Here is a 14,499-nt window from a genome sequence, read left to right as displayed (position 1 = left end):
CCAAAACAATGGGTTAAGAAACCACCTCACATGCAAATAAAGAAGCTACAGAGTATGACCTAGCTGGAGCTAAGAGACAGTGGAAACCCAAGAAATGGTACGGTTGTTTGCACGATATTTTGACCAGCAGCCACAATTACGGGTACAGCAATGGTCAAATTGAGACACCCTTTGCTGTATTGGCCAGGGAAGCCGTTGCCGTTACAGACACTGCCAGTCGAAAAACTAACATCTGTAAACGTCCCCTTAAACCTGGATATCCTTCACTCATGAGAATAACAAATACAATGAGTGGATTTCGGCAGAACACATGTTACAACACACCCAAGAGTGTCGCGAGAAGCAGCGTAACCAAGTTACTAACATAAGAATTTCAGCTACCAATACTGCAGAGATTCTGGTCAATATTTGTGTACTTTACGTTTATTACGAGCGAAGAGCTGTACGATACTAAGAACCACTTGTGCATCAGTTTCCTGTTGCCTGGTTTAAAATTAAGTCCAATCATAGAGCTTAACATTAGGAAGGAAGAGTAAAGAACTGATTAGGATTTTGTGTAACTGTCTTCAGGGGATTGTAACTTGTGAAATTAGCTTCAACTTAAAAACTGAGATATTCGATGAAGGATGAATTAATGTAACATGTATACCAGTCAGTAAAGTGCAAAAATTTGGGATGAATATGATAGAGGACGGGGGGATGTTGCGTAGGGAGCTGATTGATTCAGATACTGCAAGTCGGAACGTCAGGAACATGTGAGTCAGCACCTAGACAACAGTGAAGAGCCGACGCAATGCTCTTCTGCAGTGCAGCTACATATAGTAACTACACCAAGGGACCACGCAGTAAAACCTTTAAGGGTGCAAACTTTACATAAAGGAACGCTGTCACGCTCTGGAATTAAGGGGAGTCGGAACGATCCACCTCCTCCGTGTTAATTTTAGCAAATAGAAGGAATATTTTTTTCAAAACACATTAAACATATTGCTCTGAAATGTGGACTACATATTCAGTGAATATTTCTCTACGAATTTATAATGCCACGTTAAGAAATATTTATTGGTTTTTGTTTTACATTTTTTTTAAACAGATCCTTATTTTTTCTCTAAGATTTTGCCCTTTTTCTTCTATAACTCTTGAATAATGCAATATTTTTTTACAATTTGTTATAAAAATTAAGAAAAAGAAGTAAAAAGTGTTGTGTATAGATTTCATTGATATACTGTTAGCAGTTTTTAGAAAATGTTCCTCAAAGATAAAAATTTTAAAGTTACGAGATGTGGCTTCCAAGGTTTTCAAATACATTCCTGCCCCATATGATGGATTATCAGCAGCATTTTCTTTTTCCAGTGTTATTTTCCTATTCACTGGTCTTTTCTTCCCTATGGCTACAAGTTGTAGGCTTTTGTCTGTTCTTCCTGCACCTCTTAGTCTTTCTTCATCAGTTAGGCGCATTGTGGAAATGATGATGTGTCCTTGTTGGAAACCTAAACGTTTCAGCACATCACATTTGATAATGTTTCCTTCGTTGTATGTTGCCACTGCGTCATACACATCAAAATCCAATGTTTTTATCTGTACAAACACTCTTTTGGGAATCATAATCCAAATTAAATTATTTACACTTTCATTTCGATTTTGTGTTTTTCCATGTAAACACTTTACCAATAAACTTGGCTGTGATAAATCTCTGAATATGGGCTTAATTACATCAATTATTGGCAACTGTTTTTATGGGCATATTCCTTTCCTGATTGGTATTTTCTCCATGAGTCATCACCTGTGGAGCACGGTGCCTGTTGTTGGTGCTCATTTGTTGATGCAGTATGAAAAAATACTTCTCTCATCACATGCTCAATTCTTCTTCTATTTTGCCTAATTGCACAACCATAATACCTCTGCAATATATCAATTGCTTCATCTGTCAATCTTTCTCTTCCTCCAATGGTCTTACCATCACTAAGCTTCTGGAATCCAAGTGTCTGCTTTAGTTAGCGCAGGCGAACAACCTTGCGGTTCTGCTGATGTCTAATGGACTCCTGTTTTTTAATATGCATTTCAGTGCCATAAGGTTTGAGTTCCTCTACAGTTTTATATCCCTTAGAATCACCATCTCCTGGATAGTTAGTGTATCGTACATTATACCACTCCTGTATTCTGGAAACAATTGCTTTCACTCCCTCTGCTTCCATCGCTCCACTCGTGTCGTGAAAATTTGCTTCACAAATTTCACTATGTTCGTCCTTGGTATTGCCCTTACGTCTACAATGTTTGGAGAGAATAGCAACATCAATTACTTTGCAAGTGTCTCCACTGGTCGCTGTCACAACTCCATTTAGAGATTTATGATCTCTACGTTGCCATGATCCATCTAAAGCAACAGTTAAATCTCTACAATTCCCATCGTCTGTCACAGCCTCTTTAACTGCTTTCTTCATTGTTTCTTGAGCAGAAGATCCCACCAATTCATTATAAAATCCAAACTTGGTTGGTGGTTTTGGCAAGTTCATAATTCCACATACCACTGTCCCTGCAGCACTGCCCTTGCCATTGCAACGCAAGCCATACTCAAGCCTAAAATTTATGTCATACACTTTCTTTCCATTATTACCACTATGAGGAATACTGTTAGAATTAGAAAACAAAATTTCTGCAGCACATTTGTTACACTTCAATAACATTTTACATGCCAAACCAATGTGTGAAGTTATTTTCAATCCCAGTCCTCTTTCTTTGCAAAATTGGCATAATATATTATGTTTCAAAACATTAGAGAGCAAGGAAATGTTAACTATTTTATGGATATCATTACTGTCACTTTCATAGTTTTAAAATTTTTCTTTGTTGTCACAAAGTTTCTTGCTGGAAGAAGTTCTACCACATTCATTCGAAGCAGTCGGTGAAGCAGTCTGAACAGCATCTCCCTTCGAAACAACAAAAGATTTCTTCTTCCACTCATTGAGCCTTTTCTTAAGCACTCGATTGCTGAAACCGGGCATATTGATATCCACAAACCAAATACATAAAACAGGTACGAGCAAAATTCGTCAAATACGCAAAATTGAACAGCTGAACAACACAAAGGAAACTCCACAAATCAACACACAAGGTATGGCGTTTATGTTTACCGACATGAACAGTCACAGAGATAAATCCATACAACAACTGAAAGCAAAACACTGTCTAATTCCTCAAAAATGCCAGGCTTACAGCCAGCGAGCGGCGCCGTCAGAGGTGACACACCAACTCGCTAGAGCCGTTTACGCGGCACGTCAACTTTGCAGCGATACAAAACACACTTAGAATTCACTTAGAAGGGTGAAACTTGATTTGTTTTATGCAGAAAACTCCAAATAATTTTATAATGACAAAATGAAAAACGTTAATTTTGTCATTTTCATCTTTCCGGCTCCCCTTAAACACTAGGTTAGCCAAGAGCGCTGACAAGCTCGGAAAAAGTCACCTATATAGGGGCATCACATCGTCGACTACTATAAAGCCCACCCTTTTCTTCGACTGATTCTCAGAGTCTAGGCATTCCATTTGCATCACTGTTACCGATGGAAGGTCAGTTTTACTAGTTACAGGATGACTCAGTGAATACTATGAATTGTTTCCAGTGACTGCCAGCTTTATATCTGCAAGTCTGCAGCCATCTAGACGTGGAGGCGAAATTCAACTGTGTGAGCTGCATTCCTGCTGTTCACACCTGCGACTAGCCGAAGATGAGAGCTGGGCTGATCTTCCTGAATGAAGAAATGATTTGCCCGTCATCGAGCTGTTCGATTGCTCCTGTGCCAGCACTTCTGAGCACTACGAATGCTGACTTACCTGCGGCATCCAGGGACCGTTTCTCACGCTATTCGTGTAACTGTTGGTTCTACCGCCATACGCCACTTCAACAAGCGATTATAGGGCCATGTAGGATTCTGGGGCCGAGGCTAATTGCATTTTCACTCAACGAGAACGCTGAGGCTCAGACAGATGTCCACAGCCATGAAAGACGGTAGAGACGTGCCATCCGCCTTACGCTCCTACGACGATGCCGCGGCCCTGACAGCAGACAACGCTAGGGGCTGCACCAGCAGATTCCTCGCAGGCTGCTGGCACTCTACCCTGCACTTCAGTGCAACACTCATTCCACACGGACGGTGCTAGACCGCACTAGGAAGAAGACAGAGTGACCGTGTAACTTTAGAGAATAGATGCCTCTTAACTGCATTATGTCTCCGTAGCACCTTGGCGCGTCAGAGGGCCAAACTTTGTACCTCCGCTCGACCATCCTACACTCTCATAGAGTGTAACACTACCGTCTGTCTGCTGCTGTACCATAACCTTAAAGCTGGAAACAGGATGTGAAATAAAACTATTTTATTAAAGAAATTATGGTACAACGCAACAGAGCAGTGTTACCCTCTGAGAGGAATTTTGTTATGTTGACCGTGTTGTACCTAATGGAGGTGGCTCATCGGAAAAGGAAAGTCAGAATTACGGAAATATTTGAACAGTAACAAACAAAATTTTGCCTATCTTCACTGTTTAACGGGTAAAGAAAACGGTCGCCAGCCTAACTATGTAACACAATGATTACATTCTCGTTCAAGAAAATAGTTATTAGTAACTTTAATGGATAAACACCACCAATACTTTGTCACACGCGAGTGCAGTGAACTCTTGACACATACGTATGTTTTAAGATTGAAGCTAACAACTGGAGTAGCACAAACTATTTGCAAATTTATGACAGATACCGAAACGCACTATTACTTTAAGGGCTTACACAAACTGTATGGTCTTTATAACGTTATTATTACTATTCACCTCAGAATCACTAATTGGATATAGGTTAAGTCTCTCTCAGTTAAATACTTTACTATTTAAAGTGAAAGTTAATTGGAATCCACTAACAGGTTGCTTCTCACTATCATTTCAATAAAGATATTATGGCTTTGATAATTAATGGTCTTTCCGTTACTTGTTACCGAGTATTAACACAATAGACAAACTGTGGATCCTGGTATACTATTTATATGCACTTCTGATACACAAGAGAGACAAACACTTAGCAAACATGAGTATATAACGTTTCATACTGCAGTTTTACACTCTTACTACATTGACAGTATATGTAAGATACTGACTCGCCTTCTGTGATTTACAACAGGCAGTTATGAGATCATTTACAAAGGAAAACTTTATAAGCCTCAGTCTTCAGAACTTTTAATTTGAAGTTGGCAACAATATATTAATAAGCAGTTTTACTAGGAAAATTATTTTCGGCAAGCATCATTAACTATAACTCACTCTCTTGCCACATTAACTTTTACTTTCATTTAACTATGTTCAAGAGGCATCAATTAGCAAAACACTGGGCTTTAATGTTCTTTCAGTAAGGACACTCGGAAATCACTTTAGCTCAAACGGAGAGGAACCTGAGAGGTGTTATGATAAGGAGAAAAATCAAGGTAGGTGCATAAATTCAGTTATAAATTACCTTATATTTGAGCACACTAACACATCCATTTAGCTGATCCTTCACTGTACATTACTATAGTGCTCCATTACAGTGATTGCGCAATGTGGTGGCGATTGCATGCTGGTAGTTGAAATTGCAGGTTGAATTGCTCGACCCTGTCATTTCTTGGTGGCGATGACACATACAAATTCCAGAATAGTTCCAGCTATTTATCCATCCATCCGAGGCATTGGAAAGTAGCAGAAAAAGCCTCTCTCAGGACCAGCACAATATGCAACATTTACATGGCAGTGCACAGTTTGGTAGTTCGTCGTCGACTCGTAGCCCGTCCCCGACTGGTACCTCGTCCCCGACTGGTTCTTGTTCCACCTTTTCTACATGGGCCAACCACAATTTGCGCGCGGTACACAGTTTGGTTCCCGGGGGCAACCACTACTCCTTTTACATACAAACAAACTAAGAACCCTAAGTGAGGATCAGCAGTTTACATAACAGCAAACAAAGACAATAAATAAAACAGAACATTTGCACATATTGACATTTCTACCAAAAATTATTCAAACAAAATTACAATTATATATAGTAAGTTTTGTTCCCTCTAAATGGGACAAAGAATTTAAATGACAGATACACTACATTGCATAGAATCATATCATGACATCGAAGTTCTTACAATGAAAGGAGTATACAATTTTATGTTATCGATTCAAACAAACACATTTACAGAAGCTCAATGATGTAATATTAAATAAAACACAAGCAAACTAAATCAGTAGAGCATTAGAGCTATGGTGTTACAAGAGGACCGCATCTACCGGGCTGCTACAGTTTCACTGAATCACAAAATCTCCTGCATGTTCTATGCTCAACATTGTATGAGTGTGATAATAGAAGAAACCAAAATTTACAGCACCATCCTGGGTTAACCGTAGTTTGTTTTTACGCTTGCGTTACGGTAATGTCTATTTCGATTTTCGGCTGTATAGTACTAGATACATACTTGTCGCATAATCATGCAAAACATTCGCGCAGTAAGAAGTTTTATATCTTTCGAGATTGTCCATAACCTAATAATATCTGAACATGTTTCTGTGATAAGTTGTTGGGCTATGAAAGTGATTGAGTTTCGTAATCTTATAAATAGCTTATGTTTATGTTATGTGTTTGAAAATGTTAAAATAAAAATATAATTTCGTTTAAATACGTGTCTTTTCTTAAAAGAGGAAGCTGTACCATTTATCAGGATGACTAATAGAAGGCTCTAGGTGCTTCTGAAACGAACAATGATAATACATACGTGAAATGCACGCCAAAGCACGCACTTTAGTTACTCACTTCAGTGTACACTTATTGTGATTATTTATTGTCATTATTTACTGTGCATGTCGCCTTCATGGTTATTATGTAAATGTGTGCAAGTAATATCTTTTTTTTGTTAAAGCTGCTTATGTTGTGACGTGACTGATGTTATACATGATGTCTGTGAACAATCGCGTGACGAGAGAACATAAGAATAAGAAATGTCAAAATTAAATATCAACGTTGTGCTTCAGTCTGAATCTACTAAGCAACCCTGACGATTTATAGGTTAATCAAAATTTTTAATGGACGCAACCCCTAGATACTGATTCCATGTGCAAGATATCTCCAGGAACATAAAGATATAGATTGAAAAATTGCGATGCTTACCTGAGGTTCATCATTGAAATATAGATAACATATTCACTATTGGCCATTAAAACTGCTTCACCACGGCTGCGCGGGATTAGCCGAGCGGTCTTAGGTGCTGCAGTCATGGACTGAGCGGCTGGTCCCGGCGTAGGTTCGAGTCCTCCCTCGCGCATGGGTGTGTGTGTTTGTCCTTAGGATGAGCAGTTAAGTCCCATAAGATTTCACACATATTTTTTTTGCTACACCACGATGATGACGTGCTACAGACGCGGAATTTAACCGACAGGAAGAAGATGCTGTGATATGCAAATGATTAGCTTTTCAGAGCATTCACACAAGGTTGGCGCCGGTGGCGACACCTACAACGTTCTGATATGAGGAAAGTTTTCAACCGATTTCTCATACACAAACAGCAGTTGACCGGCGTTACCTGGTGAAAAGTTGTTGTGATGCCTCGTGTAAGGAGGAGAAATGCGTACCATCACGTTTCCGACTTTGATAAAGGTCGGGTTGTAACCTGTCTCGATTGCGGTTTACCGTATTGCGACATTGCTGCTCGCGTTGGTCGAGATCCAATGACTTTTAGCAGAATATGGAATCGGTGGGTTCAGGAGGGTAATACGGAGCGCCGTGCTGGATCCCAACGGCTTCGTATCATTAGCAGTCGAGATGACAGGCATCTTATCCACATGGCTGTAACGAATCGTGCAGCCACGTCTCGATCCCTGAATCAACAGATCGGGACATTTGCAAGACAACAACTATCTGCACGAACAGTTCGACGACGTTTGCAGCAGCATGGACTATCAGCTCGGAGACCATGGCTGTGGTTACCCTTGACGCTGCATCACAGACACGAGAGCCTGCGATGGTGTACTCAACGACGAACCTGGGTGCACGGATGGCAAAACGCCATTTTTTCGGATGATTCCATGTTCTGTTTACAGCATCATTATGGTCGCATCCGTGTTTGGCGACATCGCGGTGAAAGCACATTGAAAGCGTGTATTCGTCATCGCCATACTGGCGTATCATCCGCCGTGATGGTACGGAGTGCCATTGGTTACACGTCTAGGTCACCTTTTGTTCGCATTGACGGCGCTTTGAACAGTGGATGTTAGATTTCAGATATGTTACGACCCGTGGCTCTACCCTTCATTCGATCCCTCCGAAACCCTACATTTCATCAGGATAATGCACGACCGCATGTTGCAGGTCCTGTACCGGCCTTTCTGTATAAAGAAAACTTGCGACCGCTGCCCTGCCCAGCACATTCTCGAGATCTTTCACCAATTGAAAGCGTCTGGTCAATGGTGGCCGAGCAACTGGCTCGTCACAATATGCCAGTCACCACTCTTGATGAACTGTGGTATCGTGTGGAAACTGCATAGGCAGCTGCACCTGTACAAGCCATCCAAGCTCTGTATGACTCAATGTCCAGTCGTATCAAGGCCGTTATTACGGCGAGAGGTGGTTTTTGTGGGTACTGATTTCTCAGGACCTATGCACCCAAATTGCGTGAAAATGTTGTCACATGTCAGTTCTAGTATAAAATATCTGTCCAATGAATATCCGTTAATCATCTGCATGTCTTCTTGGTGTAGCAATTTTAATGGCCAGTAGTGTAGAAGGGATGTTTTATACATGGACGAAAACAAGAAAAAATATCCAATAAACATAGACTTTAAAGTGACTTTTTTAAGGCTATGAGCATGTGTTTAATGTGTTTATCTTCGCTACCGTGAAACACATATCTTCTACTGCAAGCTCTTTGTTATTACGAACGACCTACAGAAGCCTTGCGTTTTCCAGACATGATAGATGATCATCTGTACAATTTCCCTTGCAGATTAATACGCTCCATTACCCAGGTAAATGCAAAGATATAACTATCATGAAAAGCATTTGATAAACTTATCAAAAAACAAACAGTTTCCCTAAAAACTAAGACATGTATTGCGATTACCCGAAACTCTGAATACGATTTCAGTACGAAAACTAACAAACGTTTGCTTCATGCTGTATCCTTGGATAATAAAAGGGGAATGTTTCCTCATTCGTTTACGGCGTTCTGTAAGTTGTTGATAATGGGAAAGCGCTTGCTGTAGAGGAGATGGGTTTCACAGTAGCGAAGACGATGTAGTGGTCATAGCTATTATTGTTGGGTACCCATTTTATAGCCAATATTTACTGGACTATTATAACACCTGTATATGCACCAGTGGGCAGTGGTGGTCTAATAGGTATAGCACAGCTCTCCAGTTCGTGAGGTATCGGATTCGGACCTGGGTAAGAGTGGGGATTTTTCCTTACTTCGTTTACTCAAGGATGGCCCCAGATCCAAACAGTCTGCAGTTAATTGCCGGCCGCGGTGGTCTCGCGGTTCTAGGCGCGCAGTCCGGAACCGCGCGACTGCTACGGTCGCAGGTTCGAATCCTGCCTCGGACATGGATGTGTGTGATGTCCTTAGGTTAGTTAGGTTTAACTAGTTCTAAGTTCTATGGGACTGATGACCTAAGATGTTAAGTCCCATAGTGCTCAGGGCCATTTGAAGTCTGCAGTTAACATGAGTACCGAGGCTACTTGCTGGGGGTAAATGGTAGCCGATGGGCTGGAACTCTCAACCCTCCCCCTACTAATGCAGGGCAGATTGAAGGGGAGTGCTACACCACCAATATGTTCGACAATCCGGTCGGGGTTTGCGTCGTGGACATTAAATTTTAGTTTATGTCTTATATGCGCTGACACCCCCACGGCATATGTTCAGCTCGTCAGCCCGAAAAAAATGCACATCGTGGGAAATGAACAGATGCAGACGAAATGTGTAGTTTCAACTATGTTTCGTTCAGGATGATTGCCTGAGGGTTCAGATTGTCGACAAGAGATACAGATACAGATAGGACACTACAATGATCTACTATCAGCTCTGCCGTATACTTGCAGATGGCATGCAATCGGCCGAGGTGAGAGGCGGTTACCCACATTTCCGCGTAGTGGCATAGATCAGGGGTGATAAAGATTTTGTGCAACAGAGATGGTTCTTACAGCCACGCAAGGAGAGGAGAACGGAAAATTAAGGTTTCTTGAGATTACAGAGGTACGGTATGTGAAACAGAGAAAGAATGTCCGTTGCAAAACCATAGGAATCACTTGACCACCGCAGCAGTCAGTGGCCGTCATGCAGTAATTCATCAGTTGGCTAACACCGAAATCATTTACATTACAGCATGTATTTTGACAAGAAATGCGACATACGTTTTTGTGATTTCTATGCAGAAAGCTTTGTGTTATGGACTTAATGAGAACCTCGCCAACTCAGTAAGTTTGGAATGATCTAGTTAGTAGCATTAGTAGCGTAAATAATTTTCAGGCGTACAACATGACTGCCATGGCTGCCGATGAGCACTATGAAGCAAAGCAAGCGCTGTATCATGTATAAGATACAGAGGCGAGCGAGTGCATGGGACTTACCCTAGTTCACTGCTAGTAGCGTCACGTCATCGTAACGCGCCTGCATATAGTATTGCACCACATTTAACATAAAAGTAAAAATTAAGATTTGTGTGTAAAACTTTGTTAAAGTATAGTTCTATGTAATAATGTTTCAGGTAACAAATCTTAATGTTATAAAATTAGTAGTTTACGTAAAATTCACGTTTTGAAAGAAAAATAGGAGGCGCTAAATAATGACGCTAGGAAGCCAAAATTTGGTGAGAAGGTGCAGTAAGAAGTCATTAATGAGTGGTGCTGGTTTCCAAAACCATAAAACTAAAATTGACTCCAGAATCCGCGTTTTTCGGAAAACAATATTGAAAATTGGTAGGATGCTTCAGTTCACCCTAATAATAATAATGGAAATACCACAATCAGTTACCTCTTCTAGTTTTATAGTAATTTAGTAAAAACTACTTTTGTGAGTAAAATGTACATAAGCATTATAGATTAAGTACTTTAAATTTTAATGATAAAACAAATTCTTTAAGACCAATGATCAGATAGGACAATTAACAAAGCTACACCAAGTTTTAGTCTTGTAGCATAATTAACAGCTGATACAAGTCTTGATAAAGCTATGGTTCAGAGGTAACAATCTACCGTTAGTTCCATTGTAAAAATTCTAGAGAGTAAAGTTTTAATTTTAGCGGGCTGAGATTTTCTACGTGCTTCTGTACTGCTCAGATGTATGTATACAAAAATTGAGAAGTTTGTAAAGCTATTATTAAATGTGATATTTAAGATTATGTGCCTGAGATAGCGATCATTTGGAGGCTGCAGGCATCTGCATAGGAACGGAAAGAACAGATGCTCTCTTGGCGGTACGCGCCGGAGCTATATAAAAAGAGCGGCAGAGGCAGTAGGAAGCTCACTCCGCATTAGACCAACGCCTAGCCCACGCGAGCTTAACGTCCGATCGCGCCTCGCCTCGGGTGACGTCATAGCGGGCTGTGACATGCGCGTACTTAGCAATGTAAACGGACATTGAAAATCGCGAGGACTGTACACCGTCCTGGATCGTTTAGACTTCGGTAACAAACTGTTATTGTGCCGTCCGTGTGAAGTATAATTCCGCGTGGCAAGTGGTGACTAACTCCACTTTTAAGGCGAGCATTAATCTTTTTTTTTAACATTATTGCGAACTATTAATAGAGCACCGTTAGTTAGAGTAATGAACTATTCGGGAGGAACTTGCTGTAGAAGTCGCCTCTGAACTATTAAACGATTGGCTGAATTAACAATATTTAATGTCTTTAGCATTTTCAGAAGTTTCGAGTAATTTGTGTGAGCCTTTAAGATAATAAAATCTTGTTTGGAACTTTAAATTTTATTGAAGCAGCCCTAATCCCGTGAAGAACTATGGATATTTTTCGTTTAGCTGGGCTGTACAGGAATGTGGCCGTGCAGACTGGGAACTAAGGTCAGTAAGTTTCCCTTCGCTTTCTGACTGGCCACCAAATTAGTTGCCAGGCTCGCGTGATTTAAGGTGGCAATGTTCAACTTTCATTCAACATTAAACAACGACTTCTTCGCCGTCCCACATATGTTGCATCGGCAATAGTCTGTTACGTGAAATGAACATTCAAACAACTCATACGACAACTTCTTCGCCGCCCCACATATGGTGCTTATCGGCCGGGAAACTGAATTAAAAGCAAATAAAAGTGCTCGATGTGTGAAAGCGATTGGTATAAATTAACGAACTCGGTAGGCAATAACAGGACACTGAATTGAACTAGTGTGGGAACAGTGTTACCAGTAAAGGCGGGTGTAGTGTATAAACAATAAGTGTCTACCGCTGTACGTTGGCTAGTGACGATGGTGAGGAAGGCGACGATGCTGGATCGCGGCTGCCGACGGCGCTGAGACTAAAGGAAGACGGTGCGTCATCGCGGAGCTGCGCTGATCTGCGAGACAGCTGCCGGTTGCGCCAAGCGGTCAACGGTGCCTTGCTGCCCCCCCCTGGAGCTATTGCAGTAGGCGATTCCTGTGGCGGTACTCGACGCTACAGTTGCTGCTGCTGCCTTCAATACGTCGCGACGCGTCGCATCACGATTGCTGGTACATCGCGACGACATCATTCGTCGAAATCAAGCATTTAAGTTAAGTCAAAGACTTTTAAAATATTTATTAACTGCTGCTAACAAACTAAAAGATATGGAAAGTAGTGTACATTTCAGAAGGGAACCGGTCTCTGACCAAGAATCCTCAGGATCAGGAATTGAGTTTAATGAGGATGGTTCCATTAATCCCTCAAATATTGAACTAGAACGTAATTTGTCACCAGTAAATTATGACTTTAATTTAAATGAGAGTGCAGGGATGCAATCAATAAGTGAAATAGAAGTCAAAAGGGAGCCAGTAGAGTTGCTAACTTTGTCAGGTAGTGAAACGGAGCTCAATATATCTCCAGCTCAGTCAAGTCAAGAGATACAAAGTATCAAGGTAGAAGCTCCGGATTGGATGCAAATACTGTTTGCCAAACTCGAATCAAACCAAAATAAAATTGAGGCTAAAATTGAAAATAGTAATAAAGAGTTGGAGAATAAAATTGAGGTTAGTAATAAAGGGTTGGAAAATAAAATTGAGGCTAAAATTGAGGATAGTAATAAAGAACTAAAAGAAGAACTGCAATCAAAATGGAATAGTTTGAATTATAAGATAGATGCTATTCATCATGACATTCAAGTAAAAGTAGGGCAACAGTTAACTAAAATGCATAGTACTTTCAAATGTGAAATAGATCAAATTCAAAAAAATTATCAAGAGGCAGATGAACTTTTGGAAGTGAGGTTGTCCGAAAGATTGAGCAACGAGTCCAAACTTTGCTCTGACAAAGTTAAAGAGGTACAAATTAAAGTAGATACTTGTCAGAAAAACATTGAGAAAGTAAAAGAAACCTGTACCGAAATTCGTGGTGCAGTGGAACAAAGATGTTCTGCCAGGATAGAAGCAGTAGAGTCACAAGTAGAGGAATTAAATACTAACATTGCTAACCTAGAAAATAGAGTAACCTCTGTTAATTCTAGTCATTCTACTGTACAGCATGTGACTTCAGTTGACGCCGCTTTTATAGGGTGTCGACAGTTTTTGCGCTTTGATCCTGATAAGTACATTCACCCTCTTGAATTTTGGAATGACTTTGAGGATGTTCTCCCCAACACTTGGTCAGAAAGAGAAAAAATTTCATTTATAAGAAGTCATTTGTCAGGTGATGCTTTGCGATGGTCAGCGGATGTAATGATCAAATGTAAAACTTTATCTGAATTTAAGTCTGCATTTCTCAACGAATACTGGTCACATAACAAACAAAATGATGTGTTAAGGGAATTCTGGAGTGGTAAGAAGTTTTTCCCAGGGCGTGAATCAGTAAAGGATTTCGCTAGGAAGTGGGTTTCAAGACTGTCACATTTGACAGAAAAGATGAAGCCAGATATGATCATTATGGGTTTAGAAGGTAAGCTGCCGTGGTACTGGCAGAAGAGGATCATTTCCGCCCCTAGAGATAATATAGACAAATTTATTGAATATCTGGAAAGAGTAGCTGCTGCTGAGGAGCAAGTGCAGCAGAATAACAAATCTTCTAACAATCACGTACAAAATAATGGAAACGTGAACGTTAGAAATATGGAAGTTAGGCACACCAAAACAAACTATCGAAACCAAAGCCGTGGCAGAGGAAGAGGGGGTAGATACTCACCACGCTTTCGTAACAACTACTATGACGAAAGTGGAGAAGTAAATACTATGCCATTAAGACAAGAAGGGAGTCATGATGCTACTATATCTAGTGGTGTCACAGATGAACACAACAGGCCGCGTGTGGGAAACTAAATCCCGTCTATGAGGAAACTGGC

The sequence above is a fragment of the Schistocerca gregaria genome, chromosome X, assembly GCF_023897955.1.
Source record: "Schistocerca gregaria isolate iqSchGreg1 chromosome X, iqSchGreg1.2, whole genome shotgun sequence".
Lineage (NCBI taxonomy): Eukaryota > Metazoa > Arthropoda > Insecta > Orthoptera > Acrididae > Schistocerca > Schistocerca gregaria.
This window is presented reverse-complemented; position numbering follows the sequence as displayed.